Consider the following 16,754-nt stretch of genomic DNA (forward strand, 5'->3'; position numbering starts at 1 on the left):
CAGATCCTGGGCCTTGTCTTACAGTCTGACAGATCTAGCCAGGTATCTGGGGAAAGAAGGTGTTCATTAGTTCAAGACTGAAGTCGGAGAGCTGTGGGCCTTAATGGGTCCAGATGCAGCTCAGGTTGAAAGAGAATCCGAAATGAAAACAGCGCAAGGTGTTATGATGAGGTGGAATTACTCCGTTCCCCTCAAACATTCCTGTGAGCTTCTAGCTGGCTGCCCGGCCTTGCGTTGCTCCTTGTTGCTGTGCTGCTTCATATTTTACCGTTTAAGCCGGCGTCATTAAAGTAAATAAAGGAAGAGGACCAGATGCTGTTTGGAAATGTAACACAATGTTCTGCATGGATATTCTGTCTTTGAAATGCACTCAAGTTATTTGGTATCCAGCAAGACCCGCTGGAGCCTTTAAAAATAAAACCCCATCGATCTTTCTCCTTCTGCCTGTTCATCATTTCAAGAAGTGCATCAGCTCCTCTTGGATGGATCTAAGTGGCGGCGTGCTGGGGTCCTTAGCTGTCACAAAGCAGCCCACTCATTGATTTTCTCCTCTGCACAGTTAGACGGAAGACTTTCCCTGCCTCTCAGCAAGTTCAGCTCTGAGACACGAAAATAATCCACACCTGTCTTATTTGTGAACAGGTGACCCCGAATCCCTTATATTATTGACCCGCCAAACATTTGCAAACAACAACTTTTCTTCTTCGCACTAACCGCTGTCCCTGAATGGCATAAAGGGTTCGAAATTGCAGCCTTGGCTTGAATGGTATGCCCTGTAGTCTTGAAATATGATGGAACAAAATGCAATGTGTTGGCTCGAAGGTGCTATGTTGAGATACCTTGAGATACCTGCTGGATTCTGGTCTGGAAGACTCGTGTGACTGATATGAGAATTATCTTCTATTTTTTACAACACTTTTCATTCAGCTGGCACAGACGACTAAGTCATTTTTGCTTGCCTTTTGCAATTTGTGATGCTATTCCATATTGTGTATACACAATATGGAAAGTGTTTCTATAACCTACTGTGCATACGTTTTTGTGTGGCACAATTCACTGGTGTTGTGGCAGAATTAATGAGTGCTGTTCTGGAAGATTTGACCACTGGCATAAGCCTTAGAAGACCTTCGTCACATCTGGAGTACTTCTTCAGGTCGAACACATCTAGCTTCTCTTCTGATGTCAGCAACACAAAGACTAGAGCTGACCACTGCGCTGGTGACAGTTTAGCCTCCGAGAGACTCCCTGAACTCAGGTAGCTTTGGCATAACAACTAAACCTTTTGTATAGAGTTTTTTTTTGGTGTAAATTAATTAAGCGGACTGAGTTGTTTCTGGTAATCACAGGAACCATGCATGGGTTCCTATAAAGGAGACATGAATCATGAATATCTCCACAAAACCCGAAAAATTATAAACCAACTAATTTATTATTATATTCAAAATGCACTAGCTCACAAAGTCAACAAAAGTTTGTCCAGCTGGAAGTATTGCAGTCGATATAGTTCAGTAATGGACTTTTTCTTATCTTTTCTGTGCAGTGTTGTGTCTATTTTCATTTTTAGTTTAACTCCACTGCTGCTCTCTGAAAAAGGAGGCAGCGCTGCCTCGTAAAACGAGTCTCTCTGGGGAGGGAGAGGATGGAGGCACTGCCTCTGTAAGGAGACACCCTGCGATACCTGAAACTAAGGATGATGCCAGAATGTAAATTCAATGGAATGTGCACTTTCCCAAAAAATAAATGAGCGTAAATGTCTTCAAGCAGGGAAAGGGACCAGTTCTGCAATGTGCTGAACCATTATCTGTGCATCGTTAAAAATGTTTGTGCTTCAGCAAACATTACACAGACTTTAAGATAAGGGCGTACCTTTTCTCTCAAACCCAACGCAAATCTAACATATAACATAGGTCCAGATGTTATTATTATTGTTCTATAACTGTTTTTTTGTTTTGTTTTTTTATATAAAAAAGGCATTTAAATACTTCTGTTATTTTGACAGTGACAGTTAAAGAGACAGCAAAGGCAGGGAGAGAGACAGGAAATGACATTCAGGCTTGTCAGTGGATTTTCCACCAAACGATATTATCAAACAGAACGAAAGAAGCAACATGGACAGAAGATTTTAGTTTGTATCTCAGCAAGACTTAATCTGAGCTACTCTGAAGCTGTAAGGTCAACAAGGAACCAAGATAAGAGACAGTTTTCAGAAGACCAGGACACAAGAAAGGTCAGATGCAACTGACGTTTTTGATCTGACCCAGACACCACTGTCAGAACTGCTCTTTGTGTAAAATATGATGTTCATGCTGGACTGGGCTGAAGGAAAGGCATCAACATCAGCAAAGTTCGATTTCCTTTCCCTATCCCAGTTATCGGGAACTCCAGGGGTTTTGTCCTCGATGGTCTGAATAAGTGTCAACATCCTGTGGACAAGAGAGACCACAGCTTGTGCTGTTATGGATGTGTTTCTTATCGTGGTGAATTTGCTTCCGTTTGCTACCTGAAGAACAACCTGCTGCTGCCTGACGCGTCCGTGCTGGAGTGGCGATTGAGTGTCTGAGATATAAGCTTTCAACAGCCCACAGACGGAGCACTACAAGTGAAGAATCAATGATCTGATTCTGATCACTCTGGCCTGAATTAGTGATCTGATTCTGATCACTCTGGCCTGAATTAGTGATCTCATTCTGATTCTGATCACTCTGGCCTGAATTAGTGATCTGATTCTGATCACTCTGGCCCGAATTAGTGATCTGATTCTGATTCTGATCACTCTGGCCCGAATTAGTGATCTGATTCTGATCATCTGGCCTGAATTAGTGATCTGATTCTGATCACTCTGGCCTGCAGCCCAATCACATGGGAAGCTTTCAAGTAGCGTCTACATGATGTGCCACATACGCTCCTACATCGGAGGTATATCTGCAGCAGTTCTAGAGAAATGGTTCAGAGAGACATGAAGGGCATGACCCTAGTTCTACACACTTTAACAGGGAGAGACAGAGGTGTTGCAGTGTGACAACAGCTGCTGCATATCCCAGAGGACGGAGCAGGATTGTGAAACATGGCTAGTTGGCTTTTGAACAGTTACACAAAGGCTGTCTGTTCTTCTGTGAGGCAGACTTGACACAGTGTGGCAATGATGACAGTGACTCTTAGGCCCGCAGTATACCGTGTACAGTCGACACGTCGTGACAAAGGGACTTTGACGATTTCTTTGAAATAAAATGCTTCTCTCTGAAGGATGTCCTTCTGTGTAGTCACAGAGAAAGAGATGTATCACATCCAGACTATTTCTAGGTGGAGATGTGCTATGGCGTACTTGTCAACTGGCCAGGTCATAGTGACTGTTTGATTGATGTGTTTACTGCCCCCGAATGGGCACAGGGAGCACGTCCCTGTGAACTGTCTTCTCGCTCACAAGGGTCAATCTCATTTGCTGTGATAAAAATACCCTGATATCCCTGCATGTTCAGGAAAGAACAACAGTAAAAAGATTGGGGGGGGGGGGGGGGGGGGTGAGAGTGGAACATTTCAATGACACAAATGTCAATTTTCGTACCGAAGCCGGTGAATGATTTATGCCGTCAAGAGGATGACAGTATGAAGCTATGACCGACGGTTGAATTAACAGCTGAAGGAACCCATGAACATCTTGAGTTATACGGTAAAGTAATTTCATCCAGTGTTTTCATCAAGATGTATAGATTCAGTGCAGCTTGACAGACAACATCAGCAGATCTGTATTTAACAGATCAGGTCATGTAAATAAGGAGCAAAAGCAACACACTGAGCTAAGCTCTTGGTACATGGAGTAGGTCAGGGAAATGTGTTGAACCGTTTTCAGGGAAAACACATGGAACTCAAACCAAGTTCGGTCACAGAAAAATTACTCTCCATTAAAGTCAAAAGTGTCACAGCAGAATAATGGCCACAGAGCGACCACATTTTATTTAATTAATCACAATAACATAACTTTTATACATACCAATAAAGATGCATTGTCTCTTAGATACACTGTATTAAACTTTTATAAAATAACTGAAAACTTTAAATAATTTAGGAATGCTAAAGAGTATAATTTTTTATTACAGTTAAAATACACAAGGTAATTTGTTTTCCTTGTCATTCATTTAATTTTAGAGCATTAGACTATCAACCAGAAGTTAAAAACGGACGGTAGTATAATAGTAACTATAACAACCCCTGACCGTGTTTACACCTATACATTGTTTACTGATAAGGCTGTAGCGCCTTAGACAGAATATGCCCAGGTAATATTATGAAGCCAAGGTACGCTTAAACTCAAAAACAAAAAATGTAATGGAAAATAGTACACTGATATCATCATTGTTAATTTACTATAAAATTAAAACATATGTTACCACCTTGATTTTCAACATACTGACATTCTGATCTCACTCACATTTTGAAATATTGGCATTAAATCAAAATGTGGGTCACATAAAGGGGTATACCTTCTTCAACCAAGAACAACTAACAATTTGACTAAATGAAAATGCCAAACTCAACAGTGCAGGCTGCTATGGTTGCTTGTGGTCATGGTCTAAAAAGGATATGGCCACTTCACTCAATTAACGGCAAATAAATAAATAAGCCAAATACTTTACTTAGTAGTTCAGTCCCACATTTAGTTATGCACGTTTATCCCTCTCCTACAGAGGAACAGCTCGCTACTACGGGCTACACTGCTACTGACAGATTTGATTTTACAATACAGACTCTGACGTGTCTATCAAATACTCCCCACTTGCTCTAGCCACGTTAGAGTATTTTCCACCTTACACAAAGACACAGAAGCATAATCATGCCAAACCCTAAACCCTGGATATAGAGGCTCAGTGAATGTGGTGTGGAATGTGTGCAGGTGGGTCAGTGTGTCAGAGACACTGTTGAAGGATAGTGTACCGGCTGGCCAGTCCAGATAAACTCCCACTCTGTTGGACGTTTTGGAGGGATTTTTTTTTGTTTTGGAGTTTTGGATGAGGACTAATGACACATAATATGGCTTGGCTAACTATGCTTAATCCACTCCTCTCTCATTGTGTTCAGAACATTCAGTTTCCTGGTGTGAGAAATTGATGGTGTGATGGTGGTTCCAGAGTGTGGGGCATTAAACTTGGCTTAAAAGAAGAAACAACAGACCAGGGAATTGTGTCAAGCAGAATTATAGAGAGAAACGCCTTATGTTCCTACCTTAGCTTCCGCAGTTGAAAGAGTGGGTCCTCTAACCCAGCAGAGAGCAACTTCTCTCCAAATTCTCCCAGGTGGTTGTAAGACAGTTCACTGAGATGTGAGGGGTTTGACTTCAGAGCCAAAGCCAGAGACGCACAGCCTTTCTTTGTCACTCCACAAAAGGACAACCTGAGTAAAAAGAGACAGTTTACTTCACAAACTTAACAGTTGTCTTGTGTCTTGTAGTAACACATTAGACTTACTGAATATCAAGGTCATCAAGTTCGGAAAGGACCTACTTGAATGTCTCCAGTTTGCACTGTGGACTCCCGAGTCCTGACGCGAGCAGATGCACCCCTTCATCCTGTAGGTCATTGTCACTCAAGTCCAGCTTTCTCAACAGTGAGGACTTTGAGCTAAGAACTGAGGCCAACACGTCACAGCATTTCATTGTGAGATTACATCCGTTAAGCCTAAATGGTTAACCAATAGAACACATATTATTATTCTGTAGGTTAAATACATATACATACATTTGCGCCTGTGATTTCAAAATTTTGAAAAGAAGATTTGAAATGACCAGGTACTCACAGAGCTGTTCTGGAAGATTTGACCACTGGCATAAGCCTTAGAAGACCTTCGTCACATCTGGAGTACTTCTTCAGGTCGAACACATCTCGCTTCTCTTCTGATGTCAGCAACACAAAGACTAGAGCTGACCACTGCGCTGGTGACAGTTTAGCCTCCGAGAGACTCCCTGAACTCAGGTAACTTTGGATCTCCTCCACTAGAGAATGGTCATTCAGCTCATTCAGGCAATGTAGTTATGTAGTGGATTGTGTCTTCATTGGAATGAGGGAAGATTCCTGTGTGTGGTAGTAAATTGCTGATGAGAGTGTGATTGGACTGCAGGGAGAGGCCAAGTAGGAAGTGTAGAACCAGATCCAGGTGCCCACTCTCACTATCTAATGCCTTGTTGATGGCACTTCTGTGTAAGACAGTTATCGGGGCAACTTTAGGTTCTTCAAGTTGTCTGTCGTTGCCTTGTGGAGCCATCAGGCTGCCAGAAATTCCTGGATGGTCAGATGCACGAAGCAGAAGACCTTTTCCTGATACAGCCCGTGTTCCTTCCGGAAGATCTCTGTGCACATACCCGAGAATACTGAAGCTTCCCTGACATCAATTCCACACTCTCTCAGGTCTTCCTCATAAAATATCAAGTTGCCTTTCATGTCATCACTGTTCACTAATTCATCATCCTTCAGACTCTCAAAACCTGAACTGAGAATTTTCTTAAAAGCCTTTAACTCGCTCCTCACAAAAGTGATGATATTATCTTCAAGTACCTGTGATAAAATAGACACACAGTTGATTGACAAGGGGGCGATATACAATAGAGATTACTTTTCCCTGTGCAAAGCTTTACCGGGCTTGGGTAATTTATGCTTACCCTTCCGACTATTATATTAAATGGTTCCTACCCTGAATACTGAAGACAGGGGCATTTGTTGACCCTGGGCATTCCTCTCTAAGTCCAAACTCCCCTGCATGTCACTGGGGACAAAAAAAAAGAAATTGCATAACAGTACCTCACCATACAATTCATACTACCCATATTATTCACACAAGCACACATCCACACTCACATATTAGTTACAATTTTCATTTGATTAATTTAGCAGACACATTTATCCGTAAACAGAATACAAATTGAGCATACAGTCAGTACAGGCAATTAGTTAAAATAAATCCACCGCAGTCTGACTTATTTTACTTACAGATTTTCGATCAAAATAATAATTTGAGTGAGTCAAATCAACTCTTTAAGCGTACCATATAGGCTACCACTAATTAGAGGAAAAAGATAATATATATACCTTTATACCAGTCCAGTCCACGCTCCACCCATTCCACTTCTCATTCCGTATTTTAGCCTTAAAACAAAGTCTATCTTAGAGTTAAAGTAACATAACAAAAGTATTGTTTGGCAAACAGATTGTCAGTGTCTTCTTCAGTGGCGTACTTGTTAAACTGGCCTGTCCCCGCTCCGGTCCCCGCTCCTGTCCCCTCTCCTGTCCCCTCTCCGGTCCCCTCTCCTGTCCCCTCTCCTGTCCCCGCTCCTGTCCCCTCTCCTGTCCCCTCTCCTGTCCCCTCTCCTGTCCCCTCTCCGGTCCCCTCTCCTGTCCCCTCTCCTGTCCCCTCTCCTGTCCCCTCTCCTGTCCCCTCTCCTGTCCCCTCTCCGGTCCCCTCTCCTGTCCCCTCTCCTGTCCCCTCTCCTGTCCCCTCTCCGGTCCCCTCTCCTGTCCCCTCTCCGGTCCCCTCTCCTGTCCCCTCTCCTGTCCCCTCTCCTGTCCCCTCTCCTGTCCCCTCTCCTGTCCCCTCTCCGGTCAACACAGGAAACAGGAGGTTGATTTACTTTCCCTTTTGCTGTTAATATGGGAGTTGTTGGCTGAGCGGTGAGGGAATCGGGCTAGTAATCCGAAGGTTGCCAGTTTGATTCCCGGTCATGCCAACTGACGTTGTGTCCTTGGGCAAGGCACTTCACCCTACTTGCCTCAGGGGAATGTCCCTGTACTTACTGTAAGTCGCTCTGTATAAGAGCGTCTGCTAAATGACTAAATGTAAATGTAATATCTCTCACAATATCTCTCTTTAAAGTGACAGATCACAAAACAACAAAAAAGTTGTAACAGGTCACAATCAATCGTAAAACATTGTTATCACTTAAATGGAAAAAAACGTATTTAGTTTGCAGTGCAGGAAAAACCCATGTCTGGCTTTCACGATCGCTCGAGTCCTCATTAAGACGTGAATGGTTGACTCAACAAGTTGTGACCCCGATATGTACTGAAGCCTTGGCCTTGATTGGGGTGAATGATGACTAACCTGGCGAGATGTTAGCATCGCCAGATGCAGTCCTATACTATAATGAGATTTTCCACAACAAGCTCAACTGCCAACAATCTGCCTCAAACTGGTCAGTCTCTGAATGTGTTTTCAAAGTGTAGGCTAATAATGTTTCCATCAATTATTGATGTTTTAGCAGGACGTCCAACTTTTAAAATTGCGACTTTTTCGTCAGCAGTATTATTGTCTTTGCAGTCCTGTACTTTCTACTTCTTACATTTTCAAACCAGGCTTGTTACTTCAGTTTTAATCTGTATTTGGTGGCATTATCAATGAAGCGAGACAGAAGGCAACAAGAAGAATGGCTAACATTATGGAGGAGACAGAGGGAGTTAGCGATGTCGACATGACTGAGAATAGAGACATTGCTGATCACCCATGGCCATATATGAGGGAGATGTTCGAAATTGCCTGTATCAAAAAGGATTCCTGGCGAATGCGCTGCCATCTGTATATTGTCTTTTTATATTAATGTATTAATATGATATGAGGACCAGTTACCATATCTGCACTGTTGTTACACTGTCATTACACTGTTATTACATTATTATTGTGTTATTACACTGTGATTACACTTTTTACCCTGTTATTACACACTGACTTATACAGCTGTACATGTCAGCATGCCAAAACCAAAAGTATTTTCCTTGTGTATTTTTGAGGGGCTGGGGTCATTTCTTGCCAGCCTGTATTTTACCTCAATGATGCATCTTCAGTAGAGTCTTTGTTGACACTAATGAACTCCTGACTATAGCAAAGCCCACATTCACCCTGCTCTGTGTGTTCTTCTAAAACAAACTTCACTATTCCTCATTTACATCCCCATGCTCCTCATCCATTATTCACTCTGGGACTCCCAGATGAACCAGTCTTTCATATTCATAAAAAAGTTTTTTCCGAACAGAGACAGCTGATATGATAATGAACTGGCCGGTGTTTACATTCATCTGAAATATCAACATGTTGGTATTAGCTGTTGGCAAACTATGTTTATTATGTGAAAGTTTTTTGTTTTTTCAAAAGTGTCCTTTTCAATTCAGGCAAAGAGAAAATTGGACTATTAGTCTTGATTCGGTCTCTGCGTTTAGTTTCAGAACTGGAAGCACATACATCCCCTGGTCACAACAAACACAGGAAGCATCCATCTAAAACCAACTGATACATCAACTCAGACAAAGGCAAGATGGAATGCCACAGAAAATACATTTACATTTAGTCATTTAGCAGACGTCCTGGATAAGCGACTTACAGTAAGTACAGGAACGTTCCCCACGAAGAAATTAGGGTGAAGTGCCTTGCCCAAGGACACAACTGCATTTGGCACGCCCGGGAATCATCCATAACCGCTCAGCCATCTGACCCCCAAAAAATACATTCTGTTGCCCTTTACTTAAAACTGTACAGTTGTCCCAAAAATGTTTTAGAGTTCATGAGAGTTCATCAACGTTTGAGTGTGAAAGAAGTTGGATAATATACATTTGCATGATACAAATGGCACCTCTGTGTCTCTGATGTATGGCTCTGCTGAGCGGGGCGGGCAGTGCACAGAGGAGGAACAGCCGCTCTGGGGAGTCATGGAGAAAGGTCAGTGTGGAAGGGGTGATCTGAAAACTCATCTTAACATCATTTAACAAGAACTCTGGAGGTTTCGAATGTGGAAGAGCTTTGGTCTGAAGACTCTAATCCTGCTCTAGAGAGGGAGGAGGGCATTAGAGGTAATGTAGGAAATATAAGGTATCATGTTTCTTATTAATCCCTCTATAAAATCTGATGTGGAGAGAGAGAGAGAGAGAGAGAGAGAGAGAGAGAGAGAGAGAGAGAGAGAGAGAGAGAGAGAGAGAGAGAGAGAGAGAGAGAGAGAGAGAGAGAGAAGAGGGACCTGAATTAGAATTACGGTGAGGTGAATGTGTATTTTTCATTTGGTGCATATCAAGGCCGTAGCCATGGAGTCAACATTGGGGGGGACAAAATCTGCTGGGGAGTCTAACTTTTTACGTTTAGTTATGAATATGATTAAATTCTTTTATAATAATTTCGGACAGCGTGCGTGATTGCCTGTCGTAGCGTTGCACATTTATATTTTATTTAGATTATTTTTATATCAATATATTGGGGGGGACATTTTGACCATATTTGAATATTATGATTACGGCCCTGGTGCAGATGAACCAAATGGTATTCATGAGATTTTATATGCCAGTGTTCAGAAAGTGATCTGGTAAACACGGAACATCCGTAGCCCCATTAGTCAGTAAATAATTTACTGTAACTTGTACGTATAACTTTTTGGGGTGTGAAGTTATTATCATAAATAATGTATTTGTAATATTATAAACGTTGTAATTGGCAAAATTTATAAATTTGCTATACTTGCATAGGTTAGGTCATGGTTGTAGGACAGTTGTGCAACTTAATGCCAGTTGCCCAGATCCATTAACAAACCTGTTGGTCTATAATCTTTCAAAACAAAACATTCTGTCAAAACCAAATACAAACTGGACGCAGGACATAAATAACACTGATCATAAAAAAACTATGGTACAAATCTGTCAGTGTGAGTTATGTTATGGCAGGGGTTTTTCATTCTAATGCATCTCATCAGGGAAATAATTACCCAGACAAACAACTTAAAAAATTATAATTGTCGTAGAATGACTTTTTTTAAACAAACTTCCATTGATTAGAAGGAACACACAAATGGGTGAACAATGACCCCAAGACAACACGGTCATCTAAACATCCATAGTTTGCCATTCCCGGCAATATGATTATATCTTCTTACGCCAAGAGCATGAATAACACAAATGCAAAGACAGGAGTAATGTTTGCTCGTTCTTTTTCAATAATATCTCACATCTAGGAGGCTGACACAGAGAGGAAGCACATCAGCATTATGGCGGTGATCTCACTCCCATTCAGTGGAGATAGCAGCAGAGGCTGCAGATAAGGGAGGAACACGGAGAAACATAAATAGCTGAGGGAATGGAGTGTCAAAATTAGGTTCAGCCTCGCCATTATCGACGACACATTTTCATCTTTGGCTGAACAATGTTTCTGTTATAATGAAATTCTGTTCCAGGACATAAATAGACCAGGATGTATGGGGTAATGTTTGGTTTGCAGAGAGGCGGCGATGTAACATTCATCAAAACTGCGGAACAGGAAATGACATAAAAAGGGAATATAATAGCATACGATAAGAGCGTTAATGATGATTCGAGCTATTCGGTAATCAGGGAGTTTGATTACAGGCCTTTTAGACAGACTGTACAGCCAAATCAGCTGTTGTCAGATTGGGTTCCCATGATCCTGTTTCCTTCTCTGAAAGAGCAGCTCCAGTTTGTGTTGGCCTCAGGTATCAGACCCACGGATCCTCCAGTCAGGAAAGCCCCAGCAGCTTTCGAAACGGTCTGTCACATCACAAATCATCCCAGCATGTATTATTCCTTCCCGCAGGGTAAATGTCAGTTAAACATCCCCGTGGTAACAGACAATGTTACAAAGACTTCACAGCGACTCGTGTGTGAATCAATGTGCATTCAATTAGCCTACGTGATTCATTGACACATTTTGTTTACATGTAAGCCTAATCAATCAAGTCATGAGCTCAGCACAGCGTCTTGAGTGTTGACGTGTGTGTATGTGTGTGTGTGTACACATCCACGATGAGGTTTGTAGATGCAAGGGTATTCAAATCTTTAAATGCTTAAGTATGTAAGTGCAGGAGTGTTAGTGACAGTAAGTTCCAGGGTCTTTAGAGATAATGAGGTCAGACGCTTTTTCAGTGACCCCCAGGTCAGGTGTCTGTGCATCATAACAGCAGTCACATTTACACTTACATTTAGTCATTTAGCAGACGCTCTTATCCAGAGCGACTTACAGTAAGTACAGGGACATTCCCCCGAGGCAAGTAGGGTGAAGTGCCTTGCCCAAGGACACAACATCAGTTGACCGAAGAATCGAACTGGCAACCTTCGGATTACTAGTCCGACTCCCTCACCGCTCAGCCACCTGACTCCCTAGTCACACACACAACACACACCTTTAGCAGTCCTGTTTGATGCTGTCGACACAGGTAACACACTAAAACACACCACCAGGCCTAAAGATACTGAGAGACTATACAACCATAACAGACAATGTTCCCCCCCCAAAGAAAATAATACCATAAAATGACTTGAAGATCAAGGCATCATGCATGCAGTGTATGTTCTTTGGGATTGTTCTATTTCACATCATATCTACAGGGACGTCTCACTCCCAGAAACCCACTGGCAGCGTTGTCAGCCTCTGTGCAGCCCAGCCCGTCTCCAGGCTACAATAGGTACTGAAGTCTGATGCGTGATATAATGGATGTTGACTGAAGAGCTGCAGGTCACTGCCTAAATTTAGAGTTCTTGAAATGGACGATTTTAAAGCGCAAAATCTATCTCTAGTTTACCTGCGGCATAGTTTGGTCTGATATATGAGTATATAAGAGAGAAAGAAAGGTGTTGAATTTAGCAGGGCGAGTCTTCTTCTGTATCAGACGAAACTGTGTTAATAGGATCTGTGTATGAGCTGTTTAATAGAGATGAATACCAACGCATTCATTAAAACGTCTACTAAATAACTAAATGTAAATGTAAAACAGAGAGGTTTGAAAGTGCTGTTGCCCTTGTTGTTTTCCAACATCCATAAATGACAAATCGAGTCTGAGGTGAGCTGCCATTGTTTTGTAAGCACATCGTTCTGCACCAAAATTCCTGACCCAAATTCCTTCCCTCAATCCTCTTTCTGCTGTTGAAACTTCAGATGGCCACCCGTGGAAATCATCAGTCACCTCCCGCCAACTTCCAGTCTCTCAAACCAGACGGCAGAGTAGCTTTGCGGAGTACCTTTTCAAGAGCCACATTCTCACACATACAGACAGGCTTTTGACCTTTAACCAAGCGGTTTTCTGTGTGGATGTGAGTTTGTTTTCGTGTGGTTCTAGCTGTCATTTATATGAGATAATTACAGTGGCTCTGGTGCTGAAGAAGAAATGTCAGGTCCACACATATCACCAGAGGTTATTTATGCATTTGTTTAGATTGGAACGCTAATGCTGCAATGAAATTAAGTGGTGGTATTTACAGTGTAGCAGTGCTTGATATGTGTGGAATGATCCAGACCCTGGGGCAGGCTTAATGGAGATGGCATTACGAGGAAAGCAACTGGCACACAAGTAGCGTAGCGTACATAAGGACCGATCGGTGATCCGTCATTTAAGCTCAGTTGTTTTTACGTGTGAATCGTGAGGCCTTCGCAGTGCCTGTTTGCTGTGAGCGTGTGTTTCATGAGCACACACACGTCTGTGTGGAAGGGAGGGTGGTTTGTGTGCAATGTGTGTTCATCCCAGGATCCTGCCCACCTGCCTGACGACTGTCTATCCATCTGTGTGTCCAGGTGAGCCCGGCTGCTGTGAGACTTCAGAGTCCAGATGCCTGTGGATGTTCCTGTGAACTCGTCAGGTCCAGTTGGGATCAAAGCTGTCGGGATTCACAGCGGTTCCTCTGAGCCCAGGGGTTCAGCGCCCCACACACGGGATTAATGACTTCCACCAATTATTACTGTCGAAAAACCCTGAAATACAACTGTATTCATGTTTGTTCTTGTGCAAGCCTGGCAAATGTGTTTAATGTGAGCCTGCTAAAACTGATTTTAGCACTTCCTAATATTCTGCTGTGTGCTCATGCACAAGATTGATATTTAGCCCCACGCAGAGACAATAACGGCCCAGGCCTCGTCACACTCAGGGGCTAAATAAGTGGGATGAATGTCTGTGACCCAAATCTCTTTGTGTGTGGGTGTGTGTGTGTGGGGGGTGTGTGTGTGTGTGTGTGGGTGTAAGCACCTGGTAGAATAGGGGAGACACAGCAACACACATGTCCCGCTGTGTATATATCAAGTCTATATTTGGCACGTGTGTTCATGCAATAATGAGGAAATAAATCTAAATGTTTCCCTTTCTACCACAAAGTAGAAATTCAACGGTATTTGTACAAATGTACAAAGGCCAATCTTGAAAAGTCTGAGGATTGACGAGAAAGCACAAGGATCCAGATACATATTAATTACTACATTTACAGTTGGGATGGTGTGGTTTTGAATCACTGATGTCCTACATTTACAGTTGGGAGGATGTCCTGAAGCTTGAAGAAGAAAAAACGTAACAACATTAATTGCAGCAGTGCCAACAATTGCATAATTGTGTGTGGGACAATCTTTAATCAAAGCCAAAAGCTAAAACCGCCTGTGGAGTACAATACTTACTACAGACAGAAATCAGCCCCATGGTGACTCCTCTCCTCAGACTAAACCTCAGTTAAACTGGCCTCGGGAGGCTAACAGAGTCGGCAGATCTTGAGGACACACCATGAGTGTGTGTGTGTGCGTGCGTGAGTTTGTGTGTGTGTGAGTGCTCCCAAACCCCAGAGGACCAGCTCTGGCTCGGGTCCAGACCACAGAGGAGAGGGAACCTGCTGATCCCCATGACAACGCTGTCACCCTTGACGACGACCAGCCCTCAACGGTGGGTGGGCTGCCACAAGGTAGCGTGAGGTCTTTATGTTGACGATCAGTGGAGTCATTCAGGTGTGTGACTACTTGTGTATTGTGTGTCTATACAGCTGTGTATGGGAATATACGTATGCAGGTGTATGAATGTCAGTTCAAGGGTGTTTGTGTGTGTGTGTGTGTGTGTGTGTGTGTGTGTGTGTGAGCATTGGCCCACTCATCTAGCAATGTCATTAATCTCTATTAATAAACCCCATTCAGAGAGGCTCCAGTTTCTCTTGTTTCATTGTTGCCCTGAGTGTGCCTTCTGGAGGGGTGAGTCATCTCTCTCCACTTCCTCAGAGAGCTGCTCCCAGCCAAACACAAGGAGGCAATCAAAACACAACAGATGGAGACACAGGAGACAGGTATTGTTTTATCTCCAAAATATACTGAAGAGCAGAATCCGCCCACTTGGTTTAATTACGTGAAGTGGCTTGATTGGGAAGCGGTTTTGACGCGGCGGTTTGATGCTGATCACAAGGAGAGAAAACATTTGTTTAAAGGCACCGAAAAGAAAACACATTTAGAAATTCACCTCGGTGGGGATTCCACTATACCAGGATGAAATCTTGTTGGCTGTCGTATTTTGTAGAAGAGGTGAACGGTACTAGGGGTCAACAGATGACTAAGCTTGTTATTCTAACAGCCATAATTCACTTCAGTGGTCCTGAACCTGGTTGAGGCTCTTGTTCTTGTTGTGTCCTCCAGGACGGAACACTCCGGGACGGAACACTCAGAAATTCCAAGGGCTAATTAGCAACACTGATGTGACGTGTCATGCTAGCTAGCGCTAACACATTAGGCTAACGGGAATGCTCCAGCTAGTAGGACAGTTGAGGTCAAGCGCTGCGGCTGATGTCTGGGGCCTGGTTCACCTACGAGGGGGAAGCCGGAGTGGTGGTGTGTGATGGGATGGAGCACGAGGAGTGGGAGGAACGTGGACCCTTGACAGGTCATTGAGGTGTTTTTCCCCATAGGATACAGGTAGAGAAATGCGTCTAAATATTAAGTAGCGTCTAAAAATAAACGTGCGCCATTTTGACACCTTGCTGGGCCTGTTTTGCCCCCATCTACCCTGTGTCTGTAAGCCAACCCAGGGATAGATTGATGCCTGTTCTCAGCCATGAATAAATGAGCAGGTGGAGATGCTACTCCTCATCCGTCATCTCCCAGCCCAGGCAGTCCACACCCAGGGCACTGGCACTGAAGTGACAGAGAGAGACTGAGAGAGAGAGACAGAGAGAGAGACTGAGAAAGAGAGACTGAGAAAGAGAGAGACTGAGAAAGAGAGAGACTGAGAGAGACTGAGAAAGAGAGATTGAGAGAGAGAGACAGAGAGAGACTAACGAGAAAGAGACTAAGAGAAAGAGTGAGACAGAATGAGGAGAGAAGGAAAGAGGGAGAGGAGAAAGAGTCCAGTAGAGTGGAGGAAGGAGACAAAAAGAGAGATGAAAGCTAAAACAAAAGAGCTGCCCTGCCCTGCCCTGGCCTGTCTTCACAGAAGCAGCAGAACACACGTCAAATCGTCCGCCAACATAGCCGACTGACCGACTGGTACGATTCTCCCTCACGACACCCATCGCCAACGCCTTGAGGTAGCCTGGCATACAACCACTCCTTCTGAACGCTGCTCTAAATGCCATCTTTCAGAGGGTCTGATCCTCACACACACACACACACACACACACACACTCATAGCAGGGGAGTAGCCAAGGAAGCAGAGGTAGGATTAGCTTTTCATGCTGGCAGACGTGTCCTGTCTTGGCTCTGAATCCAGCAGGGGAGGGTGCACGGGAGTCACCCTTAACAGGATGTGTCACTTCAAAAGACAGCGGTGACATCAGGTCATTCACGCCCACAAGAAACAAAATTACAGCTTGGACCCAGTGTTCCGGCGTGTCTGGCTGTGTTTGATCAAAGTTCAGTGCACTTGTCAAAATGCAACCCCAAAAACACAGACTCTTTTTACCTTTGATTCATTTAAAGTCGTAAAACCCTCAAGTGTCAAGAACTGGTTGAAATAACTGCCTTTAAAGTCCACGCTGTTGGACACTCTTATTTGTAACAGGAGA

The sequence above is a fragment of the Osmerus mordax genome, chromosome 2 (assembly GCF_038355195.1).
Source record: "Osmerus mordax isolate fOsmMor3 chromosome 2, fOsmMor3.pri, whole genome shotgun sequence".
Classification (NCBI taxonomy): Eukaryota; Metazoa; Chordata; class Actinopteri; order Osmeriformes; family Osmeridae; genus Osmerus; species Osmerus mordax.